The 18,112-nt window shown below is 36.4% G+C and overlaps 1 long non-coding RNA gene and 1 pseudogene across 1 annotated transcript in view; one reads left to right on the top strand and one right to left on the bottom strand.

Moving 5' to 3' along the window:
* LOC112665625 (uncharacterized) overlaps positions 1 to 18,112 on the bottom strand; it is an 82,061-nt gene that overhangs the window by 10,896 nt on the left and 53,053 nt on the right. Inside the window, exons 2-3 of the long non-coding RNA XR_003140508.3 lie at positions 15,804 to 15,940; positions 6,739 to 6,926 (exon numbers count right to left, since the gene is read on the bottom strand). This is a non-coding gene — a long non-coding RNA (uncharacterized LOC112665625). The remainder of the gene's footprint in view (positions 1 to 6,738; positions 6,927 to 15,803; positions 15,941 to 18,112) is intronic.
* On the top strand, positions 14,185 to 15,593 carry LOC112665624 (elongation factor 1-gamma-like; annotated as a pseudogene).

Here is an 18,112-nt window from a genome sequence, read left to right as displayed (position 1 = left end):
ACACTGTCATTCTTACTTAATGAAAATGTATTCTCTGCCACAGCTGCTAATATCTTATCAACATCTGTCCATGCCTTCTGGAAAAGTTTGTTTTCCAAATGAAACTAGAATAACAAGCCTGACATTTAATATACTTAATATGCAGTCTGTCTCATGATGCATCAATGAATTTATTTTCAATATGAAATCTGGATGAAAATCTTTGGGTTGTAAAAGGAAATTACAAGTATAAACATATTTTAAATATGGTTCCATAAATAACAATGTTATGAATTTATTAATAGGGTTACATCTGAAGCCTTGTGTTAGTGTCTTTTGTAAGTATGATTTTACTTTAATAATGAAAGGTACTTTGTAGATTCAATTATATGTTTGAATTTTCCATTGAATTATTTATATAAAAGTCATTTGCTGTGATGGTTGCACAATGATGTGAATGCCCTTAATGGCATTGAACTTTACATTTAAAAATGGTTAAAATGGTAAATTTATGTTATGTACATTTTACCACAACAAAAAAAGTCACTTGCTATGTAATTTAATATTATTTAGGTTGGACAATTTCTTTATTGTGAAAATAAAATATGAATAGTGAATTAGAAACTTTGATGTTGCAATGAAAGGGCAATTGAGTGTTAAATAGTATGTGAGTACATCAGACAAAGGTCAGAAAAGAATGAATATCTCTACCCACCTCTATTACCCTCTGTTGGTGTACTTTAAGAAAATATATTTGTAAAATTATGCCCCCCTCCAAGCCCCATAGCTAATGAGGACAATAGCTTAAAAAGAATGCAATTTTTCATAAAGTAATAAAGGAAAATATGAAAGAAACACAGGCATTCCCCAAAAAGCTGATCCCTTTTCTCAGAAGCTTCCTCTCCTTGTTATCTTGGAAGGTAACATGGTTGGCAAGAATATACATTTGATATGCTTAGGATTTAAAAACCAAATATTTGAGCTATGGGGTTTGTCTTAGCCCATTTGGGTTTTTATAACAGTCCCAAACAAATTTTGGAGCTACAGACTCATTAGCAGTTACTCTCCATTTCCCCTGAGTCCCCACTTATCATAGCCAACCATTGATTTACTTTCACTTTTTATAGATCTATTCCAGATATTTCATAGAAATAAAATCATATAATATGTGGTCTGACTGGCTTATTTTGCTTAGCATAATGTTTTCAATGTTCATCTACATTGTTCCTTTTTATTGCCAAATAATAACCCATTTATGGATATACTACATTTTATTTATCTGTTAATCTGCTGATGGGCATTTGGGTTGTTTCTACTCTTTGACTATTATGAATAATGCTGCTGTGAATATTAATATACATGTTTTTTTGCATGGACATATGTTTTCATTTTGGGGGGACATTTTCCTAGAAGTGGAACTCCTGATACTTTTATGTTTAACCCTTTGTAGAATTGCCAGATTGTTTTCCAAAGTGGCTACACCATTTTACATTTCTACCAGCAATGTGAGAGTGTTCTAATTCCTCTGAATTTTGCTGACACTCATTATTGTGTCTTTATTTTAGCCATCCCAGTCAGTTGGAGGTGAGATTTCAGTATAAGTTTGATTTGCATATCTTTGATGGCTAATGAATTTGAACATCTTTTGCCATGTTTACTGGCCATTTGCCTATTTTCTTAGTAAAAATGTCTATATCACTTGTTAAAGTTTTAAATTGGGTTGTACGTTATTGAGTTGTAATAGTTGCTTATATATAGAAAGACTAGCTCCTTATCAGTGCATGATTTGCAAATATTTCCCCTCATTCTGTGGGTTGTTTTTTCACTTTTTTGATGGTATTCTTTAAAGCAAAAAACGTTTAATTTTGATGAATTCCAATTTGATGTTTCGTTTTTTTTCTTTTGTCATTTGTACTGTGGTGTCATATCTAAGAAGACATTGACTAACCCAAGGCCGTGAAGATTTACTCCTATATTTTCTTCTAAGAGTTTTATAGTTTGAGCTCATAAATGTAGGCTATAATACATTTTGAATTGTTTTGTGTGTATATTGTGAGGAAGACATCCAATTTTATTCTTTTGTGGATAGATATCCAGCTGTCCCAGAATCATTAGTGGAAAAGGCTATTCTTCCAAAACATAGTTCTTCTTTTTCAAAATTATTTTGGCTCTTCTGAGTCTCTTAAATTTTGATATGAATTTTAGAATTAGACTGTCAATTTCTGAAGAAAACCCAGATAGGGTTTTTTTCTTTTTTTTTTTTTTTTCCAGATAGGGTTTTGAAGAAGAATTGCATTGAACTTGTAGATCAGCTTGAGGACCCTATAATCTTAACAATATTAAGTCTTTCCCAACTATGAGCATGAGATGTCCTTTCATTCATTTATTTATTTTTAAAGATTGATTTATTCATGAGAGACACAGAGAGAGAGAGAGAGGCAGAGACACAAGCAGAGGGAGAAGCAGGCTCCTCACAGGGAGCCAGCCCCATGAGGGATTCAATCCCGGATCCCGGGATCATCATGTCTTGAGCCAAAGGCAGACGCTCAACCACTGAGCCACCCAAGCGTTCGGAGATGTCCTTCCATTTATTTATATTTTGTCTTTTTTTAAAATTTTTTATTTATTTATGATAGTCACAGAGAGAGAGAGAGAGAGAGAGAGAGAGGGAGGGAGGCAGAGACACAGGCAGAGGGAGAAGCAGGCTCCATGCACCGGGAGCCCGACGTGGGATTCGATCCCGGGTCTCCAGGATCACGCCCTGGGCCAAAGACAGGCGCTAAACCGCTGCGCCACCCAGGGATCCCCATTTATTTATATTTTGTAGTTTTCTATATATACAAGTCTTTTGTTCCTTTCATTAAATTTGTTCGTAAGGATTCTATTCTTTTTGATGCTATGGTAAATAGAATTGCCTTCTTAATTTCATTTTCAGATAAAACATTGCTAATGCATAGAAATACAATTAATTTTTGTATATTGATATTTTACTTAAGTAAATATAGAAAATTTATTTCATTTCATTCTATTTTATGTGGATTTTTGTACAGTTATATGTTTTTAGAACTATCTTCATAATCATGATCCTTAGAAATTTGAATGATCTGAATGATGTGTTAACAGGTGGCCTAGCTGCCTTTCATATAAATCCTGCACCTACTAATGCTTTATATCAGACAGTAGCATGTTGGTTTAGGAAACGGGTTCCCCAAACTGACAGTTCTTCAGAAATACCTGGGGAATTAAAAATATATATATATATTCTGTCTTTTCATCTTATATGGGCTGGATCAGAATCTTTGGGGGTGGAGGCTGGATTCTGTGTTTTAACAAATATACTGTTAGTTTGATGCAGTCTATCTGTGAGCTTTTTTTTTTAGACTATTTATTTATTTATTCATTCATTCATTCATTCATTCATGATAGAGAGAGAGAGAGAGGCAGAGACACAGGCAGAGGGAGAAGCAGGCTCCATGCCTGGAGCCCGATGCAGGACTCGATCCCGGGACTCCAGGGTCACGCCCTGGGCCAAAGGCAGGCGCTGAACCGCTGAGCCACCCAGGGATCCCCTATCTGTGAGCTTTTATTTAGGAAACACTACGTTTTGAATCTGTGAGGCAAATATATTCTTGCCTTAAGAACTTACCTTTGGTGGACCTGTCAAAATGCAGTTTTTTGATTCATCCAAACATTTTTCATTGTTTGCAATGAAAAAAAAAAACTGAGCAGAATTAAAACACTGGTTTCATGTGACTGATACTCTAGTGTGTGGGCGGGAAGTCATATAATTAACATATAGGCGGCAAAAAGGAATTTTAGTAAAGCAGGTGAAGGGTTTAAAGATGACAGAGTTGCAGTTATAGATTGTGATCAGGGGAGGCCTTTCTGTAAAATGATATTTAAGCAGAAACCTAAATGAGGAGAGAAACTGAGTCATGAATATGCCTAAGAAAAAGAAATGTCCTGTGCAGAAAGAATAGAGAGTGTAAAGACCTACTGAGGAGGAGCATACTTAATGCTTTCAAGACCAAGAAGGCCAGTAGACTTGAGAAGGTGAGCAACTGAGAAAGTGATAGGAAATGAGATAGAAAGATGAGGACATTCCACATTCACTGCAGGAGAGTCCATGCAAGGTTGTGTACAGAAGGATCACACGATCTGATTTAGAGTGTTATGGGGAGAACTGATAGAAGGGTGGGCAGAAGACTGGCAATAGTCTTGATGTGTAGTTCTCAATGTGTGGTCTAAGGAACCCCAGGGGAATACCAAGAACCTTCCAGGGGTCCATGAAGTCAAAACTATCTTCATGGTAAGTAAGATGTTGTCTTTTTCACTGTGTTGATTTACACACTTATGGTACAAAAATAATAATAAGGAACATGCTGGCACCTTAGCATGGGTCAAGACAGTGGCACCAGACTCTATGAGTAGCCACTGTATACTCCACAACCATAAACTTACATCAAAATTAAATAATTAAATAAATAAATAGTCTGCTTTGCTTAAGTATATCCTTGATGAAGTAGTAGACATTATTGTTATTAAATCTCAACTCTACAGAACATTCTTGTTAATAATTCTGTATTATGAAATGGGAAGTACACATAAAGTTCTTTTGCTGTTTATGAAAGTATGATGGTTGTCTTGAAGAAAAGCATTTGTGCAAGTTGCAAGTTAAACTTGCCACCTTTTTTTTTTTTTACACTGAACAGAGCATCATTAAGAGAAACTGATAGACAAATGATAACTATTCAGACTTGGCAAATATTTTCTTGCGAATGAACAAAGTGAGTTTGCTAATTCAGGGAAAACAATTGAAATTCTTGCTGGCAATGATTAACTTTGATTTTAAAGGAAGCATTAAGTTTTGGAAAATGGGTGCCTATCAGCATGAACTTGATGCTTCCAAATTTTTCAAACATTTTATTGAAATTGTGGGAATAAGTAAAACTATGCCAGTCTTTTTAACTAATTTTTTTAAAATATAGTTACTGTTCATAAGTACATTATTTACACTCAAGTGCCATAGTTTATTATTGCTATTTTCAAAGAGTTAGAAAATTAAAGCAGAAGCTTTCATAGAACAAATACTGCATGATTTCACTTATATAAAGTATATAAAATAGTCAAAGTGAAGAATTGAAGGTATTTCTGGAGCCTAGGAGCAGGCGGAAATGGGGAGTTGCTATTCAACTGCTATAAAGTTCCATGTATGAAAGATGACTAAGTTCTAGAGATCTACTCTATAATTTTGTACCTATAATTAACCACACTGTAGTGTAAACTTAAAAATTTGTTAAAAGGGTAGATCTCATGTTAAGTGTATTCACCATAGTAAAAAAAAAAAGAAAAAAAGAAAAAGAAAAAGGAAAGGGAAAAAAACAAAAAGAGTCAAGAGTCAAAGTCACTTGTTGCGACTTTGGGAAATTAATCTCTCTGAGACTCAATTGCCTTATCTGCACATGAGGAAAATATCAACAAATCTTATTGGCTTGTTGTGAATATTAAATAAAACAAGGTAAAATATTTAAAGAACACAGTATAGTTACAAGCATAAAAATAGTACGTTATAGTAGTTGTCATTTAAGTATCCCTTCTTTTAAGATTCTTTAAGTTTTGCTCCAGCATTATATCAAACATCGGAAACAAAATGTTTGTACTATAATATTTTAGATATGTCTTTTCTATGCTACAATATATTACAATATGCTTCCTTGAACCTTATAGAGATTAGTTCCCGGTATGTGCCCTGGACAAATGAAAAGGACTAAGTAATGTCTAATGTGTGCAACTGAATTCATTTAACACAGTCTAAATCTCAAAATATAGGAGAATAAAATTTAAAACCTTTACTCATCAAGTATTAAATCACTGGTGCAGATACAGGCACTCATTCATTCATTCATTCATTCATTTCTTTGTGACAAATTCACTGAGGTCATACTTTGAGTCAGGCACTCCTAGGTACTGGTAACCCAAAGGTGGGCAATCTGCCTCCAAATAATTTATGGTTGCTGAGTGAGCACCACAAATTCAAATAAGCCAGTGGAGTGTTACAGAAACCATGTAGAAAAGTCCAGAGTTGAAAGGGAGTTCCAAGGATAGTAAGTTAAGCCTGTGGGAGCTGAATGGTAGTCAGAGGAAATTTTCTAGGAGGTGGTGGGATAAATCTGAAAACATATATGTATTTGCCTGGTGGATCTTGGCAGTGGGGATTGAGGAGAGGATTCTAGGGAAAGAGGACAATGTAAGCAAAGTCACAAAGGTGTGAAATAGCATGACATAGTTTAGGAGATGCTGTTAAGTCGCATGTGATTAGAAGAGGATTTGAAGATGGGTGGTAAGATATAATCTGTGGCTAGAACAGGGAGGGCCTCATGTTTCCATATAAGTGAACCACTAAAAGACAAAATAAAGATCCATATCTACTCTCTCATTCCATCCAAATCCATTTAAGATATATTTCCAAGAAAAGTACTCCAGGGGCAGCCCGGGTGGCTCAGTGGTCTGGCACGGCCTTTGGCCCCGGGGCGTGGTCCTGGAGACTTGGGATCGAGTCCCGTGTTGGGCTCCCTGCATGGATGGAGCCTGCTTCTCCCTCTGCCTGTGTCTCTGTCCCTCTCTCTCTTTCTCTGTGTCTCTCATGAATAAATTAATTTTAAAAAATCTTAAAAAAAAAGTACTCCAGATTTCAAAAGTGTCTTTTAAATGAAAATTTAAAAGCTCTCTAACAGTACTTAAAAACAATCTGATACCTACTTCAAAACATGCGTGAGTATGGTGAGGAGATTTCCAAACACTGGATTGGAATTTATCTTTGTGACTCTCGGTGCTTTTGCCGGCAGTTCCACGATGAACATCTGCTTGAATCATTTTAGTTCTTATGAAATTTTGCTTATCCGCAGAGAGAAACACATGTTGGTTCAGCTCCAATATATAGTTTCTTCCTAAGATTTTGGAAAAAGAACAAAAAGAAGTTATTAAATTGATGCGGTACTTAAGAAACTAAAAATATCAATGAAAGGAGATGTGTAGAGTCGAGCATTTGGAAATATTTTAAATTCCATGCACAGTAGGAATAATGATAATAGTAGTGATGACGGGGCCTTAACATAATTTCTGAAAACTTTTCTTGGTCATATTTTCCATTAGACAAGAGACTAATCTTTATTGCAAACAAGAGAAAACAAGAACAAAAACATCAATAAAATAAACTTTAGAAAGATATAACTGTATGATCCTTACACATGAAAAGGTTATTGAAGGCCTCAGTGAAATAGAGTACGTTGAGCTGAATATACTTAGCAAGAAAGCTCAATTACCCATGCAAAAGTTCTAAAGAAGAAAAGGAAAAGACAAGCTGATATAAGATGCCATGTTCCACCACTTTGAAGCTTTTCCTTTATTTTATTTTATTCTATTTATTTTATTTATTTATTCTATTTATTTTATTTATTTATTTATTTTATTTTAATTGGTCATTGTTTTTTATTTATTTTTTAAATTTAATTTTATTTTATTGGAGTTCAATTTGCCAACATATAGCATAACACCCAGTGCTCATTCCATCAAGTGCCCCCCTTAGTGCCCGTCACCCTGTCACCACCCCCCCGCCTACCTCCCTTTCCATCACCCCTTGTTCCTTTAGATCCTATATTCTTCTATCAGTGGCCTACTGAGGTCACTCAGAATCAGATCAGAAACATCAGTGTTTCTTATTGAGAGGGGAAAATTTCTCTTTGAGAACATTGAACACCTAAGTAGAATGGTATCTGAAATATATAAGTGGGCATACTTGTCACTTCAAAAGTAAATGGTAGATGTTCATCCACTTATTTATAGTAATTAATGAAGAATTAACTCAAGGATAAACAGGTTGACTAATGAAATAGAATAAGGAGTCAAGAATCAGATCTAGGTATAATTGGAAACTATGACAGAGTTACTCTTGCAGATAACTATGGATTGAAAGGGCTTTTAAAATAAATTATAAAAAGATAAAATAAAAAAGATTATGTTGGAGTAACTGATTATGGAAATGAAAAATATTGAAAATGAAGTGCTACCTTACATAAATAATGCATTATTTGTCTGTTACTGTGCAACAAAATGCGGCCCCAAATGTAGGGCTCCAAGCAATAATAAATATTGATTTCACACAGTTTATATAGGGCAGAAATTCAGGAGCAGCTTATTTGATGATTCTGCCTCAGAGTCTCTCAAGAGGTTGCAGTCAAAATGCTAACCAAGTGCTATAGTTTTCTGAAAGCATGACTGGGACAGGCATATCCACTTCTAGGACAGATTATCCATATGGCTGTTGTCAACCAGTTCCTCACTGGCTCTTGGCTGGGGGAGGGGGGGTTCAGTTTTTAACTACATGGACTACGTTATATGTCTGTTTGAGCATTGTCACAGCTGGCTTCTCCCTAGTTGGTGATACAAGAGAGAGCAAAATGGAAACTACAATCCCTTTTATTATCTAGGTGCAGAAGTCAAATTCCATAATTTATTTTTTTTGAAGATTTTATATTCATTTGAGAAAGAGAGAGTGGGGGTGCAGAGGGAGAAGCAGACTCCCCGCTGATCGATCCCAGGACCCCAGGATCATGACCTGAGCCACCTAGTTGTTCCCAAATACCATCATTTCTGGTCCTATTTATTATCCAGGTTAGCTTATTCAACATGGGGTAATAACACACAAGGGTAAGAATAAGAGGAAGGGATTTTTGGAGATCATCCTGGAAATTGCCTACCACATACACACAAAAAAATTATAGGTGGATGGGAGAATTCTATAATACTTTTATCTCAAAGCAAAGCTTTCTCAAACAAGAAGCAAAATGCTCAGATTATAGAGGACAAGATTGATTAATCCAATTACATTAAAAATAAGACTTCCATTTATCAAATGAGAACATAAAGAAGTGAAAAGCAACCACAAATAGAAGATATTGCAGCAAATTTAATTAAAATACATTAATATATAGAATATATAAAGAACTGTAAACTAATAATAAAAAGATAAAGAACTCAAGAGAAAAATGAACAAAATATTTAAGCAAGCTCCTCACTAAAGAATGCCCTATAAACACTAACTTCATTAGTAATCAAAATAATGCAATTTATATCCAAAGTGTGATACAATTCACTTGATTGCACATCCATTTGATTTGCAAAGACAAAAAAATCTGAGAACATCAACTCATGATGATGTGAAGCTACAGAAACCCTTACACATGGCTGGCAGACGTGTAATGGGTTGAACCATTTTTGGATCACAATTTGTCGTTATGTAGTATAGTTGAGGATGTGAATACCCAATAACCCAGTAATTCCTCTTCTGAAGAAAATCATATGTATATGATTTATATATGTGTATATATATGATTATATATGATTTATATATGTGTGTATATATATACACACACACACACACTCACACACATTAAAAGACATGTACTAAAAAATAAAAAATAAAAAAAATAAAAGACATGTACTACAAGGGGATCCCTGGGTGGCTCAGCAGCTTAGCGCCTGCCTTCCGCACGGGGGCGTGATCCTGGAGTCCTGGGATGAAGTCCCACGTCAGGCTCCCTGCATGGAGCCTGCTTCTCCCTCTGCCTGTGTCTCCCCCGCCCCCCGTGTCTCTCACGAATAAATAAATAAAAAATCTTTTAAAAAATGTACAAGTATCTTTGTAGAATCACTAATAGCAAAGAACTGGAAACAATTCAAATGGCCAACAATAGAATGGTTAAAGAAATTATAGGATATTTATACTACTATACAGCTGTGGGAGGTTGGGTGTAAAGCTGAAGGGAGTTTTGAAAAAATAAATCAAAACAGAGAGGCACTATATCATATTTAAATGCCCATCAGTTAGGGGAAAGTTGATGTAGACAGATCAACCCTTCCATTTCTTCATTACACATGATGGGGAGGTAAAAGTGGGTGTGTATTTATTTAAAAAATAGTTGTTGTGTATCTACTCTCTGCGAGACCCTGCTGTTGATAAAAGGATGCAGGTAGATTTGAAAATTGGGTGATAGGAATTTGATAGAATATCTGGGTAAAGCCTTCCATTTCCTTCTGAGATAGATGGCAAAGTCATCTCATGAGAGTCAGGGAAAAGCTTGGGGCTTGAGATTGAAGGAGAAGGAAGAGTTCAAACTGTGTGGAAGACAGGAGAGTAAGCTAATGCAGGAAGCTAAGCAGTCAGGTTAGGCAGTGTTGAAAGTCCAGGTAAGGTTGTTGAAATTTATAACCAGAATTTCTAGTTCTTCAATTTTCTATAACGATGCTCAGAGCAAGTGTACTGTTCTAGGATTTTTTTTCCCAGCAAGTTGGGACAAAGAAATAACAGAGCAGAAGAATTGAGGACACTGGTAAGTGGTTGTTGGAAATGATGGAGGATGGATGCCAGTGAGTTTGAACATTCAGTAAATTTCTGAAGCAGAGTTTATCACTTAAGTGTATCCAGGCATCAAGTAATATTGTTACACATGCATCTGATGAGGAATATTGAGATTTAACATCACAAGTGCCCAAAACTTAATGCCCCATCAGAAGGAAACTGATCAATGAGAGATAGGCCATGGAAAGGATCTTGCAGATATGTTTTGCCCCTCCTATGCCCTGGCTGTTTGGAGATGCAAACAGTCTACTGTCCTCTGACACTTCAGTAGTGTTTCCTTGTAAGACTACAGCCAGGTCAGTAATGCATCCCTTCATATTTTCCTTTCTTCCCTCTCTGCTTTATTTTCTTTTTTACCTCTTTCTTGCTTCCCTGGAATTTGACTTCTTAATAAAACACCACAGAAGCTTTATTCATACTCTGATTTTATAGGGTACTCACGGGAAGAAAATTTTTTTGCTGAATTTGGAGGTCTTAGCAGCAATCCAGGAAGGGGAGGATAGGGAACAGATGAAACAGAAATGAGAAGATGAGAAAGGAACCAAATGGATAGTATGAAGCTGGGTTTTATTTGCAGTGAGGTAGCAGTGAAAAATCCTCAGCAGTGGATAGGATGCCTGACAGCTTTCTTTTTTCTTTTTTTCTGACAGCTTTTTAATAACTAGGATGTCTATTATTAGATGCAACATGGGCAGCCCAGGTGGCTCAGCAGTTTAGCGTTGCCTTCAGCCCAGGGCCTGATCCTGGAGACCCAGGATCGAGCCCTGTGTCAGGCTCCCTGCATGGAGCCTGCTTCTCCCTCTACCTATGTCTCTGTCTCTGTCTCTGTCTCTCTCTGTGTGTGTCTCTCACGAATAAATAAATAAAATCTTAAAAAAATGTAACATGATGATCTTTCTTCAATGTAAAGTCTCTTCTACCCCTCTCATCCCCCCAAATTTAGTAAATAATATCATACACATATGTTTTTATTAATTTTCTTATTTTGTGGCACTATAGTAAATGACTGAGTTTCAAAGCTGGGTTAACATGACCTGTAATAGAAGTGATACTATTAGGTGCAAAGGTTATCCATCAGTTAAGCTAATTCAAAGGGCAAAAAGTTAGCAAACAGAAGGACCAAGAAAATGTTGGACCTATGCAATTTCCAGAAAACTGAAGAAAAGTCTTATACCGACAAAGGGATGAAATGAGATGATGGAGGAAATTTGATTCAGGCATTAGGGGGACTGGAGATCCCACATGTCATCCGGGCTACATGTAAAAACACATATTTTGTCAAGTAGTGTTCCTCATCAGAGGCTACTACTGTAATGATACTAATTTTTAGATGTCTCTAGAAACAAACAAATGCAGAAGTATTTTTTTTTTGGAAAAAAAGGATGCATTTGTTACTTTAATCAGTAAGGATTTATGAGACTATATATTGATGTTAGAGTTGAATTATTATAGATGCTCCTTCTATATATGAGGTTTTGTTACTATGACTGTCAATACCTGGGAACTGCCACTTGAGAAAATATAGTTCTACGCAGCTGTATTAGGGATGTCATAAGCTATTCATAAAAATCTTTATTTTCATAAGGCAGTAGTTGGTGGTATCCATGCTAATTTTTTATAGGTAGTGTACTATTTTAAATAGGAGAAAAAAGCATTATGTCTACTAAGAAGATATACTGTAAAAGTTGGAACTTATTTCTTCTTGTTCTAGTAGTTATTTCTACTTCCTAATTTATTAAATGAGCAATCATTTTCAAGAACACAATTATGTACATTTAATATATATAGAAAAATGACAAAAATATTTCTGAAACCTTTAATAAGTCATACTTCATGCATGTCAGTGAAGCTCACAGATACCTGATAGTTCCTAAATCAAAGTGACAGTTGATGCTGCTTGTCATTTTTAGCATGATTCAAAATAGCTCATATAGAAGTGAATTATGAGCAATGCAATAGGGCTACACATATTCTTCCGGCAAATAATTTATGTGAAACAAATATACCTCATTTCTAATGTTTTGATTGAAAAAAGATTTCTTAGTGCAATGACCTAAGGTTATAGACTCATGCAAATCAAATACCATTTTAAATTGTTCTATTCATTTAAGAATTTACGTGATTTAGCTATATGGTTAATTCCTATCAGTAGGTAGGAAAACATCTTTCCATTTTTTACTAAGAGTATACAATATTACTTAACTTAAAAAAAAACACCTTTTGTAAAGTGCTATTTGATATGTTAGGGGACCTATAATTTCCTTTAATGTTATTTAGTAAGGAAAGAGTTCAGTGAGGTGGGTAGGAATATAAAGCCTGGAATAAGACACACTTGGTCTTGAATACCAAGCACTAAGATTTGTGAGCTTATATTTCCATATTTGAGTTTCCTCATTTTTAAAATGCAGAGACTAAGAGTAGCTACTGCATAGTATTATTGTGGAAAATAAATGTTATAATACTTTTACAGTGATTAGCATTTTACCTGGAACATGGAACACATCTATTATTATCCTCATCATTATTAACTTTCAAAGAAAATTGAATATATTAATCAAAAGTCATTATAATTCCTAATATGATTTTTTTCAAACTGCATATTTTCCCATTTGATACTCATCAAATTCTTCCGATCTTTACTCTGTATGTCATCCTCCCATCCCAAAAATCTTTGGGCTACATTTTTATTTTTTTATTTATTTTATTTTATTTTATTTTTTATTTATTTATGATAGTCACACAGAGAGAGAGAGAGAGAGGCAGAGACACAGGCAGAGGGAGAAGCAGGCTCCATGCGCCGGGAGCCCGATGTGGGATTCGATCCCGGGTCTCCAGGATCACGCCCTGGGCCAAAGGCAGGCGCTAAACCGCTGCGCCACCCAGGGATCCCCTGGGCTACATCTTTAATATATTAAATCACATCCTGAAAGATCAATCTTTTATGATATGATGATCTGAAAATTGTTTTTCTAAAAATCATTCCTTTACATGGTATGTAGAGATGAAGTTTTGTTTAATCTTGTAATTTGCTGACCCTGAGCTGATAATGAGAATGGCATTAAACTCTTTGTATAGTTACCCTGGAAATTGGAATATACATTTCAATGTGTAAATATGATATAACAGGGTACTGGGTGGCTAGTCGGTTAAGCATCTACCTTTGGCTCAGGTCACCATCTCAGGATTTTGGGATCGAGCCCTACATCTTTGGGTTCCCTGCTCATCGGGAAGTCTGCTTCTCCCTCTTCCTTTGCCCCTCCTGCTGCTTATGCTCATATGTAAATTTCAAGAAACATATGAAGATACTCCCCTTTCCAGAAGGTGGAGCATAATTATCCAATCTTCCTCGACCTTCAGTATGGGCTAGACATAGTGATCTCCTTCCAAAGAATAGTGAAAAGAAAAAATGGAAAGAACAGCAACTTCACAGTGGAAAACTTGACAAGCAGTATTTTAACCTAGTGAATGGGGTCATGTTAACAGTGGTATCGTGCACCTCTGATAGATGTGATGAGAAAGATACTGTCATCTTTTTGTATTCTACACAAAACTTTCAGTCTAGTCATAAGAAAAATATCAGACAAAACCAAATTTGGGGACAATTTAAAAAATTCATATTCCTTAACACTATCAAGGTCATGAGACACAGGGAAAGTCTGGGAAACGGTCACAGATCAGAGGAGACTATAAAGAGACATGACAACTGAATGCAATGTTATTTCCTGGATGGGAATCTGGGACAGAGGAAAACATTAGTAGGAATATGGAATCAATTTTGGAGTTTAGGAATCACCATGGTGGCCGGGACCCTGTACACATATCCTGAAAACTGGAGGGCCTTCAAGGCTCTCATTGCTGCTCAGTACAACGGGGCTCAGGTCCGCGTGCTCTCCGCACCACCCCACTTCCACTTTGGCCAAACCAAAGGCACCCCTGAATTTCTCCATAAATTTCCTGCCGGCAAGTTTCCAGCATTTGAGGGTGACGATGGATTCTGTGTGTTTGAGAGCAATGCCATTGCCTACTATGTGAGCAATGAGGAGCTGCGGGGAAGTACTCCAGAGGCAGCAGCCCAGGTGGTGGTGCAGTGGGTGAGCTTTGCTGATAGCGACATAGTGCCCCCAGCCAGTACCTGGGTGTTTCCTACCTTGGGCATCATGCACCACAACAAGCAGGCCACAGAGAATGCAAAGGAGGAAGTGAGGGGAATTCTGGGGCTCCTGGATACTCATTTGAAGATGAGGACTTTTCTGGTGGGCGAACATGTGACACTGGCTGACATCACAGTTGTCTGCACCCTGTTGTGGCTCTATAAACAGGTCCTTCTGGAGCCTTTTTTCTGCCAGGCCTTCCCCAATACCAACCGCTGGTTCCTTACCTGCATTAACCAGCCCCAGTTCCGGGCTGTCTTGGGGGAGGTGAGACTGTGAGAAGATGGCCCAGTTTGATGCTAAAAAGTTTGCAGAGAGCCAACCTAAAAAAGACACCTCACAGAAAGAGAAGGGTTCTTGGGAAGAGAAGCAGAAGCCCCAGGCTGAGGGAAAAGAGGAGAAGGCTGCTGCCCTGCTCCTGAGGAGGAAATGGATGAATGTGAGCAGGCACTGGCTGCTGAGCCAAAGGCCAAAGACCCCTTTGCTCACCTGCCCAAGAGTACCTTTGTGTTGGACGAATTTAAGCGCTAGTACTCCAATGAGGACACTCTCACTGTGGCACTGCCGTATTCCTGGGAGCACTTCGATAAGGATGGCTGGTCCCTGTGGTACGTTGAGTACCGCTTCCCTGAGGAGCTCACTCAGACCTTTATGAGTTGTAACCTCATCACTGGAATGTTCCAAAGGTTGGACAAGCTGAGGAAGAATGCCTTTGCCAGTGTCATCCTCTTTGGAACCAACAACAGCAGCTCCATTTCTGGAGTCTGGGTCTTCTGAGGCCAGGAGCTTGCCTTTCTGCTGAGTCCAGATTGGCAGGTGGACTATGAGTCCTATACGTGGTGGAAACTGGATCCTGGCAGCAGGAGACCCAGACGCTGGTTCGAGAGGACTTTTCCTGGGAGGGGGCCTTCCAGCATGTGGGCAAAACCTTCAATCGGGGCAGGATCTTCAAGTAAACATCTCTTGTCATCACCTAGCTGCCTGTACCTGCCCTTCAGGGAGATGGGGGTCATTAAAGGAAACTGAACATTGAACCCTTAAAAAAATTGGAGTTTAGCTAATAGTGATGTACTAATGTTAGTTTCTAAATATTGACATATGCATCATGGTAGGTAAGATGGTAACATAGGGGAAACTGGGTGAAAGGTATATGAAGACTCTATAGTATCCTTGGAATTTTCTGTAAATCTAAAATTATTGCGAAATAAGATGTTTTTAAAAATCCCCACATAGTTACAATTGAAAATGATACTAACCTGTTAAAAAGATATTATAATGACTTCGTGAACTTAACAACACACGGTCTCCAAATCGTCTCAGGATGGATAATTACACATTGGTTGAGCTATTTACAGTCATTTCAGTAATATAAGACTGGTTGAGGTTCTAGATCCTAAGGAAACAGAAGCCCAAGTGTAGAAATTATTTCTAATGAGATTCCTGGAAAACTCTAACCTTTACAAGGTCAGGTGAAACAGTGTTTCTAATGCGATTTCTGGAGAACTTTAACCTTTACAAGGTCAAATGAAAGCTGCCAGTAGGTGCAATTAATCATTCTACTGTCTTTTTCAATTTAAGATATTTGTGGTTAGGAACCTATGTTTACAAAATATTTTTTGATCAAATCCTGTAAGTTATTTTACCCTAAAAAAATCATAAATTTTCCTGAAAGTCTCAACTAAAAAATTGCCTCTACTTAAGAATATACATTTTTAGAGTAGTAGCATTGGCAATCAGCTAAGATTAGTGTAGGAAATCAGTACATCAGAATTTTAATCTTGCTTTCCCACTCATTCTTTCAATGACTTTGAGAAACTTATTTAACATGTTCCTTGGCCACCAAATGAGACTGATGAAATTCTCTAGGTTAAAAAAACAACAATCATTTCATCATCAAAAAACTACTTAAAGTATTAAATAAAAATATGTATTGTGAAAGGACATTATACCATTTTGTGATTTTCCCCAGATTCCTTTTTATTAACAACAAAATTAGATTCCTTTTATTAACAACAAAATTAACATCTAATTTTGTTGTTTCAGTAACAACAATAAAGTCATTCCTGCTGAGAAACAGAAGTAAATGCAGTAATGAATGAAATCAAGTTAATCTTCAAAAACATGCCCCCCCACACAAAAAACTACACTCAAAATATGTTTTTATTCTAAAGAAGCTTCTTCCAGAAACCCACTATGAATTTAAACATCTTAGATTGCAATTAGCCTAAGGGCCATTGAGCTCCAACCTTTAAAACTTTGAAGAAATTTAATTGTTTTTTGACTATTAACAAAGACATTGAGAGAAAGAATCTCTCCAAAATATATCAATATCCTTCTTTTGGTCTCTGATTTTGAGTTAACTTTAGGGAGATATTGGAGTTCTTCTGCCCTCAAGGAATGTAAGTGTGGGGTTACACACAAGAACTAGAACGTATAAAAAAAAAAAAAAAGAACTAGAACGTATAATTCAAGAGTTTAGGAGGGACATCAGGCTTATTCATTACGTATTTTGCCACCTCTTAGAGGTCCACAAGGGGGCACTCTTTTGCTGAGATTTTTTTCTACATATTTTAAGGCTAACCCAGATTTTATGGTAAGGAAATTTGGTTATATATATATATATACACACACACATACATATATATATACACACATACATATATATAGTTTTTCAGATTATTTTAATCAATCTCTTCCTTTGCCATCTTTCTGCAGTTGATTTTTTTTTTACTGTGGTAAGAGACATAAAATTTATCATTTTAAAATGTACAATTCTCAAAAAAAAAGCACACAGTTCTGAAACATTAAGTATATTCACATTATTATACTGCCATCATCACCAACCAACTGCAGAACTTGTTCATCTTCCCAAACTGAATTTCTGTACCCATTAAACAACTCCATTTCCCCCCTCTTAACAGCCTCTGGCAACCACCAGACTTTGTGTCTCTATGAATTTGATTACTCTAGACATTTCATTTAAGTAGAATTTTATAGCATTTGTCTTTTTGTGACTCATTTATTTCACTTTGCATAATTCTTCAAAGTTCATTCATGCTATGCTAGATGATTCCTCAGACAGCCTTCCTCTAACCTTACCAACTACACAATACTTTAGAAAAAAAAAAGAGTTAAATGAGGTACATATTATTGGCATTTCTATATTTGTGCTAGAATGTATTGATCTGCTATCCATTTTTTTCTCCATTTGTCTATATCCTTTGACTTTATAACTCATCATTATTTGAGTCAGATTCACAATCATTGTCTTTACTAAGTTCACCACAGAAATTCATGCCTTACTGGGGGCTTCAATTATCATTTAAAGGATTTATCATTCACATTTGCAGTTGAACATAGTGGCAATTTTATACAAAGTGAGCAACAGGGGTGCCTGGGTGGCTTAGTTGGTTAAGTGTCTGACTCTTGATTTTGGCTCAAGTCATGATTTCAGAGTCATGAGATTGAGCCCCAAGTAGGCTCTGTGCTGGGCATGGAGTCTGTTTAAGATTCTCTCTCTCACCCTCATCCTTTATCCATCTCCCCCTTCTAAAACAAAACAAAA

Source organism: Canis lupus, chromosome 27 (assembly GCF_003254725.2).
Source record: "Canis lupus dingo isolate Sandy chromosome 27, ASM325472v2, whole genome shotgun sequence".
In the NCBI taxonomy this organism is placed as follows: domain Eukaryota; kingdom Metazoa; phylum Chordata; class Mammalia; order Carnivora; family Canidae; genus Canis; species Canis lupus.
Note: the sequence above shows the minus strand (reverse complement) of the source record. Positions and strands in the feature narration are given on the sequence as shown.